At 46.2% G+C, this 22,186-nt stretch overlaps 1 protein-coding gene across 2 annotated transcripts in view; it reads right to left on the minus strand.

Annotated features, from left to right (window-relative positions):
• The window catches only part of JCAD (junctional cadherin 5 associated), a 408,227-nt gene that overhangs the window by 95,964 nt on the left and 290,077 nt on the right, over positions 1-22,186 (minus strand). The window lies entirely within an intron of this gene.

Consider the following 22,186-nt stretch of genomic DNA (forward strand, 5'->3'; position numbering starts at 1 on the left):
AACTTTTCCAAAGGCAAAACCGTTGCATTGTAAATGCTTGTTCCTAGATTGCTGATTCGCTTAACTTTTCATTTTACAAGCGTCTTTACTGCTATTCGGTTCGCTTGCAGGCCGTGGAAGCCTTCACTCTCCCTAACAGCCGTTGCTTCTGTGGTGCGGGCTCGCTGCGCCTCCTCCCGCCGTCAGAGGGCGCACGTCTCCGGCATTCCGCACATTGTTGCATTGGAGATGCATGCCGATTGGAGCCCTTGCCTGCCAATACGCCCTTCGGTGGTCTGTTTCCTACTGTCAGGCAGCGTTTTGTGACATTTACGCCCCCGCTCGCGTGTACTTTGGCAAGTCTGTACCTGCCGTTAGGCAGTATTTGAGTACGTTGGTTCCCGCCCTCTGGGGGTCCGTAATTCATTAGGCCTTTGTCACGCTCTATAGAGCCTGTATTGGGACACATCATTTGGCAGGCTGCCCTTTATTTTCACTGCACCAGGGCTGAAAGTCCCAGGGATCTGGCCAGTATAAACGTGAGCACTGCCCGCTTTGCATTCAGGCAGACACCCAGCCTCCCTTTATTTGAGGTTACCCTCTCTGTCAGTTACCCACTTACCTGTCTGGTGCTTCATTTTCCATGCTAATGGATGGGTATCAGATGAGCCCTACGAGGATTATCAGTGGGGGGATCCCCTCAGTTTTCACCAGTGGGATGAGGACTTTTACGACGCTGTGGACGATTCTATGCATAAGGCGGTGGAGCAGGCCATGGCGCCTTTAGAGGAAAGCCTGTATCCCCGCATTGCGCAGGCTGGCAAAACGTTGGCCAGGGCCTCCCAAGCCCTTCCTGCTTCGCCCAGCGCCGGTGGAGCCCCGCCGATTCACAGCCCCTGCCTTCACCGCCCCGTCTGCTAAGCAAACCAGGGACTCTGGGGTGGACTTGGATGCTTTTAGCCTCCTTAAGCAGGTGTTCTTAGCGAGCAAAGCGGCCCTAGGGGATAACGCAACAGGCGATGCGGACGACGAGGCTGGTCCATTCCGTTCCTGGCGCACGGCCCGTTGGGACCCTGCTTCTGACTTGCTGAATCTCTGCTCTGACATGCTTGACCCGGACGACATTCTTCATCCCCGGTCATCTGACTGGGCCCCCTTAGAGAAAGTGGCCCAGTACATGGCCAGCAGAATCCGCCGGCCATTAGAGGCCACAGCCAGAAACTGTCTAAGGGTGGAGTGTCCCCGGCCTTCGGTGGAGGGGAAAGTGGCGGCTACCCCGGAGAGAGATCCACGTATGGCCACTTTTCTTCAGAAATTTGTTAAGGACCCCAAGAGGGGTATTGACAGATTCTGGTGTGCTTGCCAGAACAAGCTCCTTGATGTCATAGGCCCCGCTACGAAGATATTGGACATGGCTCAGGAGGCCAAACAGTTCGGGTCCCTTATCTCTCCTGAGAATCTGTCAGCCTGAGCCCAGCGTGTGGTAGTCTTCCTGAGGAACGCTAACTGTGCGATTTCCACAGAAAGGCGCAGAAGCTTACTCATTAAGGTTGAGCCCAAGCTTGGGGACTTGGCCGACTCGGAGGCTGGCTTCGTGGCCCAAGGGGGCCTCTTTGGAGAGCCCTTTATTAAGGAGTTGGGCAGATTTGTTAATACCTTTACGTACTTAGACAGGGCCCAATCTTCCATTCGCAAGGTCTTCCGCCCATGGGTTTTCCGGGGGGCCGGACGAGGCAGGGGCTGCTCGTCTGGCCATCCTAATCAGGGCAGGGGGCAAGGCTCTGGCAACGGACACTATTAAGACCACGCCAGATTTGGAAACTTTTACCCGACCACGGGACGTCGAGGGAAACACAGAGGCGGCCAGGGCAGGGGAGCCTCCAACACTTCCGGTGAGTGTTCTCCCTTCTTCCCTTCGAAAAGTGGGGGGCCATCTGGCGCATTTTTTCCAGGCCTGGACTTCTGTCACAGGGGATGCTTGGGTTCTGCAGACTGTCCAGGGGTTTCACATAGAGTTTCACAGGGAGCCCTCGCAACCGGTCCCTCCGCACCCTCTATCCTTTTCAGCCTCAGACACCGTGCTGGTCGACCAAGAGGTTTCCTCTCTTTTAGACAAAGGAGTGATCATGGAGTCCCTTCCACATCCCAGGGGTTTTCCTATCAATCTCTTTTTAGTGGACAAAGAGGACGGAACCCAGCACCCAGTCATAAACCTGCGATAGTTCAGTGGGTGGCTCGTATACCGCCACTTCAAGATGGAGGGGATACATCTTCTGCGCGACCTCCTGAGACCCAACCACTGGATGGCGCGCCTCAATTTGAAGGATGCCTACCTTACGATTCACATTTTTCCCCCTCCTTCAGTTCCCCTAGCGGGACAAGGTGTGCGAGTTTACTACTCTCCCTTTCGGTCTGTCTTCCGCCCCTTGGTGTTTCACTAAGGTCCTTCGGCCAGTGATCGAGCGTCTGCAAGTGTCCGGTATGCGTTTGATTGTGTACCTGGACAACATCCGGTTGATGGCTCAGTGTCCCAGAGCCCTTTTTCTGTAGCTTCAGACAGAGGACAGCCTCCTTCAGAGCCTAGGCTTCGTGGTAAACGAGGCAAAGCCCACCCTCGTGCCGGCTCAGAATGTGGTGTTTTTAGGGTTTGTGATTTACTCAGTAGAGTCCACCCTCAGCCTTCCATCCCGGAAACTGACGAAGATCCGTCACGAGATCAGGAGAGCTCTGGGGCAGTCTCGCCTGTCTCTCAGGCAACTTGCCCGGATCGTGGGGCTACTCTCGGCCTCCATCCAGACAATATTTCCGGGCCCTCTGCATAGCAGGGCCCTCCAGCGCCTCAAAGCCCACCATCTTTGGAAGGGTCTATCCTACTCTCAGAAGGTAGCCCTCTCCACCAACGCCAGAGGGGAGCTCCAGTGGTGGCTTGCCAATATGGAAGCCTGGAATTGATGGGCGATCTTCGGTTCGCCGCCCGATCTTATTATGGAACCGACGCCAGTAAATTCGGCTGGGGCGCGCGGTGTGGAGAGTTCACTATCGGAGGCGTGTGGTCTCCAAAAGAGCAGCAACTGCACATCAATTGTTTGGAGCTCCTAGCGGGCTCTTTCATGATCATGTGCTGGACCAAGGATTCAGTCCGGTCCTGTGTTCTCCTCAAGATGGACAATATTTTGGCCGTCCGGTACCATCTTGGGGGCACACGGTCGCGAGCGCTGTTGGACCTGGCAGCAAACTTCTGGCAGTACTGCCTGGACCATCATGTCTCGGTGACTGAGGACTATCTTCCGGGCCAGGACAACCAAGTGGCGGATTTCCACTCGTGCCATTTTCACGATGTGAGCCTGTGGAAATTTCATTTGGGAGTCTTCGCGGACCTTCAGAGCTTCTGGGGCCCCTTCTCGGTGGACCTTTTTGCTTCCCGCTTGGCATTTCAGATTCCCCGGTTCTTCAGTTGGAGACCGAATCCTCTGGCGACTGCCACGGATGCCACGGCCGAGAAATTCATGTCCAAGGCCTGGGCCGATGCTACAATCAAGCGGTACCGCTCCACATGGAGGCGATGGGTTCGCTAGTGTATGTGATGGGGTTTCGATCCCGTGCCAGCAGATGTGACGGCTATACTGAATTTCTTGGCTGCCATGGCGGAGGAAGGTTTGGCTTATAGACCATTAATACCTTCCAACCCGCCATTTCTGCCAGCCATTCCATGGTGGATGGCTCCTAGGTGGGGGAGCATCCCTTGGTTTGTCGCCTCCTTCGGGGCATCCGCCTCTCTTTGCCTCCGGAACTGCGCTACTCACAATTGTGGGACGTTAATCAGGTTCTCAATTTGTTTTTGTCTTGGCAACCAAACAGGTTCCTGTCCAGAAAGGAGTTATCTGCCAAACTGGCTATGCTCCTCTGCCTCATATCCTGCCGGCGCGTTTCAGATGTTCGAGCCCTGGATGTTTCGGGCAGGATTTTTTCTCCTCCCGGGGTTACGTTCACAGTCCAGAGGCGGACGAAGTGCGGGACAACCTCTATATCGTACCCGGCCTTCCCAGACTCCCCTAAGCTGTGCGACGTAGCATGCCTTAAGGCTTATGAGGAAATGTCGGAGGAGTTCCGTCCCCCAGGTGAGCGGCAGTTGCTTATTGCTCTCAAGAAACCTCACAAGGCGGTCTCGTCCCCCACGATTACCCGTTGGGTTTGTTGGGTGATGCAGGAGGCCAGTATTGACCTGCGGGCTTTTGGTGCCCACTCGGCCAGAGGGGCCAAGGCCTCTAAAGTGTTTGCCCTGGGAGCTCGTCTGGAGGACATTCTCAACGCAGCAGACTGGTCTTCTGATTCCACCTTTAAGCGGTTTTATTTTAAAACCAGTGCTGGATATGGCACATTTGGTGGTGAGCAAGCTTTAAACAAGCATAATCCTCACCTCCGGTCCTGACATAGAATGAAAAGTTTCCTAGCTAGCGTAAAGGAAAGTTTCAATTCAATTAAGGACTCGGAGGCGAGGATTACTCCACCCAGGGTACCTGTGTCGTGGTTACATTTCCCGCCCTCATACTGGGGTAAGTAACTGATTTCCAGTTTGATGTTTTCTATGATATGCTCATTGAGTATGTGTTCTGATCTTCGCTACCTGGCAGGTTTAAACCTTAGCCACCGCTGTCGCTTACATTGTGCTTTGCTTCCTCAGACCATTCCGACAAACAAGACCTGTGAGGATTTCGGGCTGGCTGTCTTAGAGCGACGAAAGAGGGAGACTGAAGAGGGACAGAGGACTACATACTCCTAGGAGCCCTGTGATTGGTGCATTGGAAGAGGACTATCTATCCATGGACGCTCTATTGTTTTTGTGTATTGTTATTCCCTAAGGTTCATGAGAATAGTGGCTTGTTTAACTTTGAATGGCTGCTATTCAATAAAGTGAAGAAAGAATAGCATAATACTCGCCTCCGAGTCCTTAATAGAATTGAAACTTTCCGTTACACTAACTAGTAAATTTTTCATTTCACATCAGAGGGGGACTTTACATGAGAGGGGTCTATAGCTGGCACTCCCTCCGACACAGAAAAAGGTCTGGTCATGTTCCAGATTCAAAAACACTGTATACTGCCGCCACCACTATGTGATTCACCCAAGTCATGGACCGTACTTCACTGCCTACTATGAGTGCATTCTTGGTGCACCTCTCCAGGTCACAGAATGGGCCCTCGACGTCTCATTGGTAGGGACAGACCTATGTCTCTGCATACAGACTAGATTAACATGATGTCAGGGCCAAAATACAAGTCAGGATAGTAGTTTTATTTGCAAGCAGGCTCCTAGGGCAACAGGACAAGGCTGTTTACCCTAGAGAGGACATTCCTGACTCAATATTAATAATAGTCCACATTTGTAAAGCGCGAACAATCACCCGTAAGGGTCTCTAGGCGCTGGGGGCCGTTAGGAAGATTAAGCAAGCTATTGCCCAAAGTCACATGGTGCAGGGCTAATCTGCCACCGGCACCGGGGATCGAACCGTGATCCCCACATTCCAGAGTCAGTCGCCCTGGCCACGGCACCACACCAAATATTCAGTTTGGCCACTCATTTACTCCGAAGTGGTTTCTGTCTCACAGTCCATTTTCTGTTGTGTTTCTCTTAGCAGGAAATTTATAAAAAGAAGAACAAATGAAACAATTTACTTTCTGAGGGGTGACACAACTTTACACTTGAGTGTGCATGTCACAGGTAGGCCTTACTTTTAATTATACAGCATAACGCGGCATTTTTTTTGATAGTACTAATTCATTATATTGAGAATTTTGCACATGGTAGGGCTGTCTGAGCAAAGATTTCACTTATTAGTGTCAGTTTTACAACTAAATATATATATATATATACACAAATGAAAGATGGCCAGTTAACCTTTGCTAAGGGCCTATCACTGCACACAAACACATTTCAAAGCGTTTTAGCAACTTTGTATCTGCTGAGTCAGACACATTTTTTGGTTAAAATCTTTAGATTATGCAAGAGAGGGTTGATTATGTGGCAAATGCAGTAAATTCATAATTATGTAAAATAAGTCGCTCCTGCAGAAACTATAATTCCAGTGGCTGTGACATTTGCGGTTCTGTTGGTAGCATTCTTATAAGTGGGGTTATGTGTTAAACACAAACGTTTAACCCCACAGAGGTCCTGCAAATTCACACAAATTACTATCCTTAGTGAATAACAAGCCCCCCCATAAGGCCGATTGTTGTGGAATCGGAGTTTGAGTTTTGAGCAAAAACTTCGACTGAACTCCCTAGGTGTAAAAGAAAGGTCACTCTGATTAACACTGTCATCCAAAATTAGTCATTATTACCTCCATTCCTTCCTAATTCGTGTTTTTGTGCTTGGCAACAACGTGTGTGGAAACTGATGTTATTACCATTATTTACTCGTTATCTGTGAGGCAGAAAACGTTTAACAAGAATCCAATTAAGGGAAAATCGCTAAAGCAAGAAAAAGGATCAAGACCAATGGAGCTGCTAGCACAGAGCTCTCCTACAAAAAGGTGTCACGTTTTATGGTTATTCACAATTGTTAACTCAATTTAAGTGTGTTGTGACTCATTCAGAAGTTAAAATATTGACCTTACACGCAGGTTTCACGCATTAAGAAAAAGTAGATAACCTAAAACTCACCGACAACAGTGTAGACAACCTAACAAAAATATCAAACCGTGCTGGTCTGAAATCGGGGTAAATAGGCAAAAGAAGAACTCACAAGAAAGACCTCCGATTACAGCATTAATCTCAGGATACAGGACCATATTAGGGTCTCATAAGACCATCTATCTAGCAGGGGAGTTCCCATCGACCACACTCCAAACAGTCTTTGGGTAAGTCACACAAGGATAAGTCCAATGCTGCTTTGTGTAGTAAATAATCATGCACTCCTAAGAAAACCAATGATAAAAATAAGCTAGCAGTGGTAAAAAGACAACTTCCAGCAAATAGATACAACAGGTAAGCAACTCATCTGATGAAGTTATGCAATAAACATTTCTTTTGTTTTGTTTTACCATTTTTATTATAGATGGGATTTATTTTTAGTTTGATATTGTTTTGGTTTTGCTACCAATAAAGATAACATTGATTTCTTGACAACAACCAGAAACTATTTGGAGACATTACGGATTTCATACACAAAGTCCCGATTCACAAAATCCCATGGTTTACGACCACAGAAGGGTTTATATTTAAGCACAAAACCGCGTTTACGAGATTTGAAACTGAAAACGTTTTTTTTAAAAAGCAGTGCTGATTAACAAAACACAGGCTGCTTTAAAGCAAAATCTTTTTTGGTACGCAATGGTAGAGATGGATGGTCAGCTGTCCTTTGCAGGGCGTCATCCATGTGATTGCAGCCAATCACGGGAGGTCACAAATTGCAACCTACCCAAATAAAATGAATTAGTCAGTCAATCCCAGCCATGCAACCCCACCTTTTGCCCCTCACGAACAGTGTCTGTCAGACTGAACAAAGGTAAGCCTGACTGAACCTGTTCGTTTTCAGGTCAGGTAGCCAGGAGGCAGACATGCCCTAAATGTGCAGGCTCCTGGCTGTCTGAGCTGAACTTTGCTGAGCTGAGAAGTCACAGCTCCTGTGGGCATGACCTCCTCAGCTCAGGAAAGGTCCCAGGTTCTACCCTCAGTAACGAGGGGTAACGTCACTGATTGCCTTGCATCTGGGCGCTTCAGTTTTAAGCCCTGTAGCGCCCAGGCTAGTGTGTCAATCAGTGACACTTCATCATAGACTGTGGTGGGGTCAGCAGTCTCACTGACCCCACCCCACTCTGGGATGACGTGGGATCGCTGCCTTCCCTCATTGGCAGTCCCAAGCCTCCTTGGATCTCTAAGGCAGAGCTGCAGGTAAGTGTGTATGTTTTTTTCTATTAACCCGTTGGCTGCTGCCGTCGTCCATTGGCACTACCTCGCTGGTGCTGCCGTTGGCCAATGGCCGACGCAAGTGCGCCCGTTTTTTAAAACAGCCGCACTGCCGTAAAAAAGCGGAAGCAGCCAACGGGTTAATGTTTGGTGCATCATGTATGTATGAATGTTTGGTAATGAGTGTTGTGAATGAATGTGTTTGTGTTTGTGTCTGCGCACACGTGTGTGTGATTTCATGGCTGTATGTGTATGCGTGTGTGTGTCCCGCCCCCCTTCCCTCCTAAACTTACCAGCCTCCACTGTAGGCGGTTCATTTTGATACCTCCTGCGATTCAGTATTTTTTTAACTGAACTATTATTAGTACATTAGTAAGTCAGTGAGGAATTTCCAAACACTTTTTAGGTCTCGCCTAGCGTTGCTGCGCACATGCGTAGCTCGCTCGGCGAGATTTAATGCAAATGAGTACTTTTAGAAAAGGGCTTTAAGCCCCGCCCCTTATCTCCATTGGCGGGCATCACCATTTGTGCTAAACGGTGGCCAGCCATTGGAAATAAGCTATCTGTGCTGCCTTCCTTCGGTTTTTTGGTTCAGCCCCTTTGGACTCGGTGGCTTGCTTTACGCGTGAAATATGCAGCAGTAGGCTTTCTGATTGGTTGAGCCAATAGGTCACGTCGTGGCACGCGCGCACCACTCGTGTGCTTGTTTACCTAATTACTGTTCCTTTTCGGGGCGCACTTGGTTTTTTACTGAGCACAGGGAGCCTGCAACTAAGCAAACTTAAGGGCTGTAAGCTCGGGTTGAACACGTCGCCCTCAAGGTAAGCCAGCCTTTTACTTACTTGTTCAGTTTCCTTGGTCGTTTCATGAAGCCGGCTGCAGAGTGATGACCATGCTTACGAGTGTCCACCGGGCTCCCTCCTTAGACCAAAGCCCCCTCCTGCAGCCTGTGCTCTGAGCCTTACATCACCACGACTTTTGGTCAAGTGGAACATGATCATCTATTTTAGAAAAAAATAAGTTGCGTGCTCATCTTGCGGTCACTGTGACGTGTGCTTACTATTCTTTCATAGTGATGTCACACGTGGTAAAGGTGGAGTGCCGAGATCACCACGGAAGTCTCATCTCAGCATGGGCGTGCTTGGTTTACATGCAGTCTTTCTTCCCCGCATTACTTTTCACTCGGAACTGCTCTTGTTCTGATGCTTGCAGTCTGCCCAAGATCAAACAGCGTGGCAAAGGTGGAGCGCCGAGATCACGGAAGTCTCATCTCAGCATTGGCACGCTTGGTTTACATGCAGTCTTTCTCCCCCTGCATTACTTTTCACTCGAAACTGCTCTTGTTCAAGTCTGATGCCTGCAGTCAGCCCAAGATCAAACAGTGTGGCAAAGGTGGAGTGCAGAGATCGGAAAGTCTCATCAATCCTGAATTACCAACAATTCTGTTCACTGTTCACTCCTCCCGCCGTGGTGATCTCGTGTCTCCCAATGTCATGCCTTGTTGTGAGGGTGTGTTAAGATGCCGCTCTATTATCTGCGTGTTGCACAAGTTACTACTTGTGTAACGATATATCTGTAAGAGACATTAGTTAGTGATAGATTCCTTACCTTAGAATATCCCCAGGCGTCAGACTGGATCCGGAAATTTTGCTAGCAGTACCCCTGCACATCAGTAGGTGGCGTCCTGCGGCTCCGTGTCCGTTGATGGCGTTGTATGCGCCGATATGACGTCACGGAGACTACTTAGACACCACCCATGTGTGCTGACGTCAGTTCTGTACACGACTTTCCGTGCCAGGAACGCAGAGCCATGCAAGATACTGACCACTGGTGCATTGAAACTAGGGCCCTGAAAGAGATGACCTTAACCCTAGTAATCAGTTCGCAGAACGGGGAGGATTGAATGGGCGGTAAGGAATCTATCACTAACTAATGTCTCTTAGAGATATATTGTTACACAAGTAGTAACTTGTGCATCTGAAATAGACACGTTAGTGATAGATTCCTTAGCTTAGAATAGATACCCCAACAATACCAACCCCGGTGGTGGGTCTGCGAACAAGATTACACCAGAAAGTCGCTGAGAACAGAACGGCCAAAGAAGCCGTCTCTCCGGACTTGACTGTCAAGGCAGTAATGCTTGGTAAACATGTGCAGCGAGGCCCACGTAGCTGCCTGTGACAATTACATGTTTGCCGTTGAAACTCACAGTCCCCAGCTTGCTTATTTACTGATGTGGGTCACTTGCTTTCATTGAAATAACTGGTATACTACGTGTTAATTAGGACTACATCTCCCAAGATGCATTGCTGGTTGTTAGCAAATCATGGACTGGAGTAGGATTCATACTTGCTTATTGGGGATTTGAGAGGAATGGGGGTACAGCATGCTGTGCATGCGTCTTACCTTGTCTGTTGGTTCCTCTGGCTGAGCTGTCCGTGTCTCCGATGCTAACGATGCTCTCTGGCTGGAACTCCACCATTTCCTCAAGGGGTGTTGGTACTGGCGCAGTGGATGTTCCGCCACCTGTTTGATTGGCTTGCTTGAGCCTGTCAGCCACCCTCTCCTTGGCATGTTTGCAGAGGTCATACCAGTGCTTCTTGCTTCTCAATGGAGCGCTGGGTGACACCAATGGCATTCATTTTTGCCTGTATTACGAGCCATATCTTCCGTTTCTGAGATTCTGGAACATGCAATGAGTTCTTGCCAAATAACTGGTTATGGTCCTTTACTACCTCCTCAATTAGGACCTCCAACTCCTTCTTGGAGAATGTGTGTTTCTTCTTCCTCTCTGCCTGCTCCTTTCCCTTCTCCTGTGTGTGTCCATTCTTGTTTTTGGTGTCTGCTTGGGATTACTGTGCAGCTCCTGGGTCTGTGATCCTGCTCCCTGCCTCTCCCACAGCTTCATGCTCAGTGAAACAGCATGTGTCAGGCCACTTCCTGGTTGTGACGTCATAAGGCTGCACCCGATTCGCAGATTCGCTAATTTGCGATTTTTTTAAATTGCGATTTCACAAATACCGATTCGGTAATGTGGATTCAGTATTTTTGTTGCAATTATTACCGAATCGCTAAGTTTTAACGATTTTTTATCTACATCAGATTTTGCGAGTTCTTAATAGCGGTTCGGTTTTTACCTGCATATGGCCCACAATTCTACCATTTGCTCCACCTAAACATTGTTCCTACAAAATGCTCCAAATTAAGTTAAAATACAGAGATACAATATAGAGCTCATTATTTTCTCAGGATTATTCACAATACAGCTTCTCTAAAGTACTGTTACAACTAATTTGAACATTATACAATTATCACATAAAAGAAAACATTTCACTTGGGAAAGAAAACAAAGACAAATTGTGTTTGTTAACTAAGACTTCAGCTTCTCCTAGGAATAAAATACACATAAAACAAGATGGCAACTAGACGCTAGCTATTTTAAAAATGCAGGCCTACATTAGCTATGGTCAACCAAAATGAGAAAAATAAATAGTTAATAGGATTGGTGTGCTTACATGTTAATGTTGATACAATACAAAACATTTACAAAAGAAGAAAAAACTTTCAAGCGGTCTCCTTCTAAAGTGAGCATTCTCTTTCTTTTAGCTCCTCTTTCTCTCTGTCTCTCTCATCTATTTCTTTCTGCCCTCTTTCTCTCTCCACCTCGCACCCTCTCTCTCTTTCTTGTAGTATGTACATTCTTTGTCTCTTTTCTCCCTTCCTTTTTCCCCTTTCTCTGCACCCCGTATAGTCATATGTTTGATTTCATTTGTAGGTCCTTAGGGAATATGCACTGTTTCCCAAAATCCTCTGTGGTCCAGTGGGGATGATATGCAAAATGAGGGTAAATTCTGGTGAAATCTTTAGATTTTGTCCTACTGGTATTTTCACATCAATTTTACACTCCACTACAGTCTTTTACTGTCAAAAAGTGCTCCCTTTGCAGTTCATGGCCTTCTTTTTTTTTTTTTTTTGAAAACCTTTATTTATAAACAGGGTGCACACAGCTATTCAGCCGAACATCCCGGAGGCACGGCAGCAGGATTAGAGACCAGGACTGTTTCAGTACACACGAATCTTTGCACAGGATGAATGAGGTTAATTTAAAAGTTTTAAAACAGGATATTGACCGTTAGAAGGAATGAATTTCAATATAATAACAAAAAAGAGCAGAAAACGAGAAAGACAGGAGGGATCAGTCACAGAATCTAGATCATAGAAAACAATCGGGCGTGTGAGCAAGCAAACACAACATATTTATCGGCATCTTTGAGGCGGGCAGTCAGTATACGCATGCAATCAAACCCTAAGCACACCCGGTTATTGCCCGTACACGGAGAGGCATAACGAGGAACACTTATAAGCGAAACCCACGGTCCAACGTCGACAATTCAAAATCAGGTAATTTACTGTACCGATCCCAGAACCCAGAAAGAAGGAAAAGAAACAGACTATCCAATTAAACTAATGAAGAAAAAAGAGGCCATAGAAACAAGAAAAGGAAAAACAATAATACCCCATCCTCCCCCCACCCTGCACCTCTGCAGATGGCCATGGCCTACCCCCCTAGCAGCGTGCCTGTCGCCCAGTTTCCAAAAACCCGAAATATAGCAAGAAAAGGGAAATATATAAAGATAGAAAAAGGAAAAAATAAGAAAAAGAAAAAAGGCGGAGGAGGAGAAAAATCACAATTGCCCTCGGTCCCCTTACCCCCCCCTGCGACGCACAGCCCCAGTCCTAAGCCTAGCGATTAGATAAGCGAGTTATTGAAAATAAAACCCAGGGAAGGCGTCCGACACCGCCCCACCACAACAAAATGGCGGATCCCCCACTCTTCATGCACCCCTAAAGTCGAGATCTACAGCAGTCTCACCCTTGACCCCTTCGAATGTTCACAGTGAGTACAGCCAACCGCACCAGCACGTATCCCGGAAAAGTCAAAGTCCCAGCCAGTCTGTGAACCTGCATAAGGAGTCCGATCAAGCACCGCAATCTGTCACGATCCACAGCCGCCATGACACCTGCCGTCTTCCAGCCAAAATACGACCATGTCGATCTCAAACTCTGGGCAAAGTCAAAACAATCGAGTAACGTTCGCAGCATCCGCCGGGTCGTATTAGCCATAGGCTCAGGAGAAGAGAAAACCAGAAACACGTTTGTGGACGGATGCACCGATAATGGCGGGCGTCTCTCCGGGACAATAGGTTCACAAGCACGTTGTGTTCCAGGTGACAATTGCGAGGCTGCGACATGAAGGGAGTCTCGAGACGTAGGTACCGGGAATAGCGTAGTCAAAACAGCCAGCTTAGGGGCATCAGGCAGGTCAGGGACCTTGCACGATCGGGCAGTTTCGATGTCATCCGCGATCGTCTCCTGGAGGGTAGATGCCATGAAGGATCGTAGCTCCTTAATGGCGGCCATCAAGGTCCTCAAAGACGGCTCTTTATTACCCCGCACCGCCTCCACACAGTCAGCTCCAGACAAGTGAATTCAGAGCACCCGAGTCTCCCGGGGACCGAAGTGCGGGTCGGGCAGGCGGGGGCTGGGGGCTCACCTCAGAGCAGTGACGGGGCCTCTCGGGCGGCAGCACCAACCCGGCGAGGTGGCCAACCGCCGGGAAGGGGACCCCCGACCTCTCAGCCACCGTCAGGATACGCACACCCCCGCAGTGTGTAGAGGACCTCAGGCACCTCACCAATATAGGGCTGGGAAACCCTCCAGGTTAATCGTCCACACCGCGTCCGGGGTATCCAGCCGCCGCTGTTGCACCGCAACCCGGCTGGGTCATTAAGCGAGGTCCCGGCTTACAGGCGACTCCAGGCCAAGATCTTTCATATGACACAACTCCGCCAATCAGGGAGGGAAAGTTCTCGGGACCACACCGCCAGTGTCAGCAAAGATTACCCCGCACGGGGGTGAGGCGCGAAAGCAGGATATATTTCAGGATCTTCAAGCGACAGGCGGAGGTCATCAGAGCCGAGAGCTTATGCGGCCATCTTCGTTCGTCGCTAGGCTCCTCCCCCTTCATGGCCTTCTTTGACTGTAAAGCATTCACTGGATGTAATGGTTCTGTATCTACACCTTTCATGAAAATGCAGCATTCCTGTTGGAAATAACCCTTCTTGCTTCGTTACTCCAACATTTTGCGTTCCTCCTCTTCTCATTCTGACCTTCTTTTGTTGGGCTTTAGGACTCCAGGCCCTTTACCATTGCTAACTAGTGCTAACGTGTATGTGTTCTCTCCTCTACAGATGGTATAATAGGTTTACACTTGTTTTGCATACTGGATTTATTTGTAAGTCCCTTATAGAGTGGTATACTTCAAATGCTACTAATGGGCATGCAGCACTGATTGTGCCACCCACAGAAGTAGCCTTTCAAAGCTGTCTCAGGCCAGCCATTGCAGGGAGTGGGTGCAGTTTACTGCCACTTCGAATTGGCATTTTAAACAACTTACCAAGCCTTAAATTCTTCTTTTATTATACGTACGTTCCCCTAAGGTAGACCCTAGGTCGCTCTATGGGCAGGGTGCAATGTTAATAAAAGGTAGGACATGTACATTTGCAGCTTGTATGTCCTGGTAGTGACAAACAGCCTATTTCGTTTTTCACTACTGTGACGCCTACCCCTCTCATATGTTAGCATTGAGAAACCCTTTATATCTTTTTAAGAGGTAATTCCTGAGAGGAGTCATTTTTTAATGTTTCATATGTTTGGACTGGTAAGTTGGATTTAGCGTCACTATGTTAAAAATGCCACTTTTAGTTTCCCAGAAACTTTCAATCCTTCCATGTTAAGACCGCCATACTCATTCAACCCCCCCCCCCCCTCCCAGAAATATAAAGGCAGTTCAATTGCTGGCATTTGAAACCATGGTATGAATGAGGTGACCACACAAAAAAACAGTTTCAGATACATACCCTACAACATCACACTTGATGAGAGACTGGCTCGTGTAACACTAGAGAGTAATGAAGAGCTAACCATCAAGTCTTTAGAAAAAGGCGGATGTATTGTGTTTCAACAAACATCATCTTATAAAGCCGAAGCACAATGGCAACTGTCTAATAACAATCATTGCACTTTGCTGAGATCCAATCCCTTGGCTGAATTTATAACTGATCTTTTGAGAATTTCACTGTTTAGCAATTATTTTGAGTTTCATGGGCTGTGCTAACTACAAATAAAAGGGACAGCCATGGGAGCTTTTTATGCCCCAAACTAACTTTGACATATTGTTGTAGATGATTTTGTGAAGAAACATGTATATAACAGCGCTGCAAATCCTTTTTAGGTCGAGCCTAGAGCAAGCTCTGTGAGACTTCTTGTAGTGGAGTAGAGAATAGAAGCCCCGCCCACTCCGCCCATATTGGTCATTGGCATGTGTCATTGTCCGTCTAAATGCTGGCTTCTGATTTATACATAGGCTTGATAGTGCTTCCTTAGTACTGCCTCCTCTTCATCTGTCATCTCCCATGGCGACTGGCCCTTTTACTTTGGTTATTACACGGTACCTGTTATTTAGTCTTTAACACCTTGGCTGCTAGGGGGTTTTCCCGCTGGGCGCTGAATCCTCCGTTTTCCCATTGTTCATGACAAGGTCAACTCGTCATAAGCACAGGGCAGGTAAAACCCATGACGAGTTGACCTTGTCATTAGCACTGAAGGGGTTAAGCACTATTTTCGTTATCCATTTTCTCTTACTGCAGGCATGACGTGCTTTTTGGTGCCTTCTTTACAACCCCACCCTCCCTCCTGTTGTCCGTGCCTTCTTTACCCCACTGTTGTCTGTGCCTTCTTTACCCCCCGCCCTCCCCACTCCCTCCCGTTGTCGTGCCATCTTTAACACCCCCAGCCCACCCTCCCATTGTCCATGCATTCTTTACCCCCCCACGCCCTCCTTCCTGTTGTCCGTGGCTTCTGCGCCTGCCCGGCCGCCCGCCCTCCTGTTGTCTGTGATGCCTACCATTTGTAATGCCATAGGCCTTGCATTCACACAAGTTTGAGCTATTGGCATTGTAAATGACGATGACAATGCGCTTTATTTATGTTTTGGTTTTTAAAACAAATAAAATGCATTGCCATTTACAATGCCAATAACTTTAACTCACGTAAATGCGGGACCTATTGCATTGCAAATGCTTGTGATTTTTTTGTTTATGGGGTGCAGAGTCACGGGACACTTGGTGAGGTGGGCGCAGTGGCCTTGGGCACGACCCCTTCAGGCGGACAGAAAGCGGCAGACCCCGGGGTGGCACTGTGTAGTCACACTCTGCTGTTGGTGACTATCGGCCCCATCGGCTTCCAGTACCTGGGTGTCTTGAGGCGCCACGAGCTAGGTAACTTAATTCTCTATGTCCATGGGCTGCCTGAGACTAGTCCTCCAGTCTTGCTACAATGCACGTGGATGCTAGGCAGGAGTAGACAGCAGAAGCAGCATTAGACATGTTATACTCCACGTTTGGAGATCTGCGTTTCTTTTTATTTAAACGTCCTTACCCCTTTTTAAAAAACAGATGTGGTACCTTCCTGGATTAGAAAGTTTTTCTAAAGTATCCCACTAAAATACAAATGAATAGTTTTCACTTCTTCCCTAAACAATACATCCTGCAGAGCCCGCATTGCAGACTACAGAGCTTGTAATCTGTCATAGTTCAAATCAGCACCAAATGAATATTACGACTCACCATCAAACTATACGAATAGATCTGCATAATTATTTTTCAAAGTTGTAATGCAAAAACAGATTTTGTTTTTGAATAGGAGGTGCTGGTCAAATGGGAGACCCTCCTCAACAGCTATTAATTTTGAGGTCACTGCAGCCGGACTGCGGTATATCAGAATCAAAATAATGAAAATTGCTGGTCAAGCTCTCCATGTGGGAGGAGGAGCATCGTTTTTTGGAAGGCGCGTAACCACAATTGAGGTTTCTGTTCTTCTCCAAAGAAATCGCATGGCTTGTGCAAATTACTAAATCTCCATGTTCCTCAGATTCAGATTGTGTGATGCATATGCAGGAAAAAAATGCATTTGCAATGCAATAGGTCTTGCATTTGCGAGAGTTTAAGGAAGCTATTGGCATTGTAAATGACAATGCCTTTTCTTTATATGTTATAATGACCAACACATAAATATAAAGGATTGTCATTTACAATGCCAACAGCTTAAACTCTCGCAAATGCGAGACCTATTGCATTGCAAATGCTTGTTTTAACATTGTGCGCCACTGGAGGCGGTACATTGATGATATTGTTTTCATTTGGAGGGGTAAGGAAGTATCCTTGTCTGGTTTCATCGAATGGTTGAACTCCCATTCGAGTTATTAACCGTCACCTCACTGTGGACACCTGTTTCCTTTTGGTGTCTTCTTTTATTCAACATGTTCTGTTAATATATTCTATGATTGTATGTAATTTTAGATTGATTTGTCATATAGTCTGATTATTTTCAGTCATCTATATGATTTTTACTATGTTTATTTTTAAAAATATGTATGTTTTATACAGATAATTCCCTCCTTTTGTTGATTGTGCCTCTTGCAATTTTGGTCAAGTCACTTGTTTACTTATTAATAAGACTGCCTAGGATTTTCTCTCACATACTGTGTTTACCCTGCCCTAGGAGTCTGCTTAGTAACTACCCAGGGGGTCCTTGCTTTTCTCACATTGAACTCCCATTCACCTGATCTGCATTTTACCTCCAATTCCACTAATGAAATGATTGACTTTTTGGAACTTACTATCACGTCCAAAGATGACAAGCTAGTGATGGAGCGTGAAAGTTTAATGACGGTTGCCTCTCATTAATTCTCACCATAAAATGAGCTTTACAACATTAATGTCCGATAAAAAAGTGTAAAACGGTTGAAGACGAAAACATGAGATTTTCTACTGCATCGTCAAAGCATGCAGAAGAGTTTTGAAACGTGAAAATGTGAGACGTCAATAAAGAGAGAGAAAAAGTTTTTTGCTAATGCAATGCAATCACATCTTTAACAGTCTAAACATAGTTAACCTAGAAAATGTGCTGATGATGATTACTAAATTTAACAAATGAAACTAATGCTTATGTAAGGAAACACTTGAAAACAATGAAAATGCGGAGTTTAAAGATGTTTGACAATATGAAGATTAGCAGTTTCATTTAGTATTGTGTGGTAGAAACGGGTATATCAGGAATGACACATATACTAATCTGTTTTGAAAATAAAAATGTACGATTTTTTTTTAGTAATACCTAATATTGACATGTAACTTCTGAAGAAAAGAATAATGAGTGAATTAACTGAGAAAACTGAATTATTCATATAGAAGTGTGTTTTATATTAATCATAATGTGATGATGATTTAACAAGTTTTCAAGTAGGCCTCAAATGCTTCTTTTCCTCGTTCGAAAAGCAGAATCTAGATGAAGTAGTCATTTTGCACGCTGAGGGAACTTTTCATGAAGTTCCTTTCCTTATGACTGCAAACAATAGACTCTCTCTTGATTCAGCAACACTTCTGACAGAAATGTATCAATAAAATTGTGAGTCCCTAGGCGCATGTCTAGGAACAGACAGACAGTGAACAAAGTGAATTTACTTACTTCCGAGGAAAGAATGGAATTATAAAGTTATTAAAATTGATGAATTTGTAAAAGGATTACTTAATGCTTCCAGATTCTTAGTGAGGTATTATCACACCATGAGGAGCCCACTGTGGACAACCAATGGAAATCATACCGTATGATGGAAAGGATACTTTGTGGGCGAGAACTGAGAACTTTTGGAAGTATAATTGGACCTTTGGAGGAGTAGTTGGAGCTGGTAGTCATTTTCTTTTTCCCTGCCGGGCATGCTGTCAGACTTTTCTTTCCTATGCCACACCCATTGGAACTGAACTTTCCCAAATGACTCAAACCTGTACTTTGCCAGTAAAGTGTGCAGCTATAACTCTTCGGCTAGTGAAACATGAATCTGCTAAGTTGCCATGTGCCCCACCATTTTGTGACTACAGAGTCCATTTCACCTCTGTTTCACTGACCACGTACATTTCGACCAGCACCTCGAGCTGACCCTTTTACTGCACCCATGCTAAAATGTGCCAGGAATGTTGAGAAGGCATCTGACCTCGCCTGCGGGTTCCATTCCGGTTTCAACTACGCGCAAGAGGCAGGTGATGTGCCTAAGGCTTAGACTGCCCCATTCCTGCATCAAGCTCCATCACAAAGGGCAGGTGATCTGTATCTCCATCCCCGTAAGCTATATGGACTTTCTGCGTTCCTTCTCTTGCAAGGGGAGTGTCCACGTCCTATAAAAGATGCTGCGTGCTCCTTGCAAGTCAAACAGTCTCCCATTACCTACCACCAGTGGGTCAAGAACACTTTTCCATGTCTAGAGATTCCTGTGTGAGATTAATAAACCTGTGTTTCTTCACTCTCAGTGGTGTGGTCTGCCATTTTTGAACGTACTTGGAGGAAGCTGTGGACTTGGGTGCTTCCTGCACCGCTGGGTGGTCTTCCTTTGAGACCCCCGGTTCTTCGATTGGCGCATCAACGTGGGGCTCCATCAGAGACTCGGTGGTCTCAGCTTGAAGACCCGGAGAGGAGGGGAAGATCGGTAACTGAGGAGTGCACCTGCGGAAAGCAGACTTGAGTCTCCGCAGCCAACGTCGCCTGTAACTCCTTCCCTCGATGGTGTCTTCGACTACAGTGCCCCCGGTCCTGAATGGAATCCCTTTCTGGTCCGTCTAGTCTGTATGGAAAATAAAGAGGAGAACCACCCGGGAGCGTAGAAACACGTCGGGTATTCTGGTGGGGTCGTTTCAAGCGACATAAAAATAATTCCTATACTGATTCAGTTAGGCAAGCATGTGTCTGTTTTTCTGTTTTAATTAATAGTTTCTGATTCAATCTTTGCAAAGACCGAAGGACAGGTAATGTGTTCCTGATTGTGAACTGTCTAGTTTCTGAAATAAATATTATTTAAGTACAGTAAACATGCCTTTGTTTAGTAAATTCTGTAAACTCTGTTGTTGTTGCTCGAACAGTCAGAATATATTAGAAGAAAGTCAGCCAGTCCCTCCAGAGGGGACCCCTAATAAAGATATGTACATCAAACATGGTATTTCCAGTATAATTTATACTAAACTAACTTACCCGTTGCGTGTTGCTGCGATCTCTGAAGAAAGGAAATTCCAGGAAACTCGTTATAACATTCAATTTACAATGTGTCATTTTTATAGAAACTTATTCATTTTAATATGGAAAACATTTCAAAGTGTCGTTTTAATTCTATTTATTTATTCGAGTGCTTGTGGATACACAATTTTTTGTTTTTCCGTCTTGTGCGTACATCAGTATTCAAAAGATTATGAAGGCCCTGGGGGGGCGATATCTAAAAAAAATGTATGCCAGAAACCTTCGCGGGAGTGTACTCAACAACTTCCCAAAGTTTTATGGCGATCGGATGAATGGTTTTTTAATTCAATGTATTTATTCGCGTGCTTGTGGATACACGATTTGTTGTTTTTCCGTCTGGTGCGTACATCAGTATTGAAAGATTATAAGGGTCCTGGCGGGCCGATATTTAAAAAAAATGTATGCCAGAAACCTTCGCAGGAGTGTACTCAACAACTTCCCAAAGTTTCATGGCAATCGGATGAATGGTTTAGTAGTGCATAAAGAACAAACAGACAGACAGACAGACATACATTAATTTTTATATATATAGATTATGGCGGAAATACACTAAAAATAATGCTGAATTACTATGGCCCGAATTTGGTTCTTTTGAGGTACCTAAACGTATGTACTTAGAAGAATAACTAAATAGACGAAAGGTGCAAACCAGCATGTTCGATTCCTTTGGGCTATGGAGGAAAGAAATTGACGAGAGAAAGAAACGAGCGCAAGCTAAAGAGAACGAGTTACTCAGAAAATCTGGTTAGCAAGAAAGCGCAGCCCTTAGAGGACGAGAGATAGAAAGGAATATGGAGAAATGCGACCGAGAACCCAGGTTTAATGTTACAGGACAATATCCTTTATTACCATCCAAACTAGACGAAGATGATGCCATGCTATTGTCTAGACCCCCTGCTTACCATGAGATGCAACAACTGATGCAGTCCGTCCCAGCACTTGTCACTGACGCCCCCCTGCTCGACGTTCAACCCCCGCCCGTTTTGACAGTAATGACGGATGACAAAATCAAACCCCTCCTCCCCGTTGTAATTCCAAGACCAGTATGACAAGGGGGTAGGATAAGGAGTAGGATGGGAAAAGAGGGTAGCGATTCAGACACCAATTATGATTCTGGTCAAAGCAAGTATAGGAGGTCACACCCCCAAGACTCAGTGAGACAGAGAAAAGAAAGTTAGATCGTGCGGCTTATCCGTTGATTGCTGACTGCGCTGCCCCCTCTGATATTAATGCTGCGGCTAAGGACCAGACACATTCGCCAGCAAAAAGCTACCTTTTAGAATGGATGGCCTACCACCTCAAGGTTAACAGAGAGGGGACAGGATCAGAAGTACCCCCTGTCTTTCGAACACTGCATAAGAGTCTAAATAGAGGAGAGTCAACACGGGCTGATAGGGATAATCTATTTTGAATGCTTAAGGGTGAACTGGTTAACGACAGCCAATCAGAGAAAGGGAAACAGATGCCTGTTAAATAAGCTGCTCCCATCTATGTCCCTCCAAGGGGTAATGGGTCAGTCCTCAATAACCCTAATGACCCGGATGCTTGTTCTAGACTGATGTTTAACTTTGTGTACACTCCCTGGACAAAGGTTGAAATACTGCAGTTACGGAAAGATATACCAGAGATCAGAACGAATACTATTGAGTTCTACGAGAATGTCCAGTAGATACTGAACACTTATACCTTAACTCTGATGGATGTTACTCGGTTCTTTGGCTTGATATTAACGGCGAGCTCTAGAAACCACTCAGACATGATGACGATCAGGCAGCCTTCCATGGTACATGGGAAGAACTGGAGAAAAGGGATAGGGACAGGAAACCTGGGGAAAAACCTCATGACAATATCCTAGCACTACCTCAAAGACTGTTAGCTAAACTAAAGACTTTGGCCCCAGAGAGAAAGGTAGACTGGACCATTCTCACCGCTTGCAAACAGAACCCTGAGGAGTAAGTCTCTGATTATTTTACGAGACTAGAAAAAGCATGCACTGACTTCAGTGGTCAGGATGTGGCCACCGAAACTGGATGCCACTTACTCATCCACACTTTTGTCAAAGGGCTCTTACCAGCAGTAGGAAATAGGCTTTTTGCCAGTGAAAGTAGCTGGCCGGCAGCAAC

This window comes from Lissotriton helveticus, chromosome 10 (genome assembly GCF_964261635.1).
Source record: "Lissotriton helveticus chromosome 10, aLisHel1.1, whole genome shotgun sequence".
Classification (NCBI taxonomy): domain Eukaryota; kingdom Metazoa; phylum Chordata; class Amphibia; order Caudata; family Salamandridae; genus Lissotriton; species Lissotriton helveticus.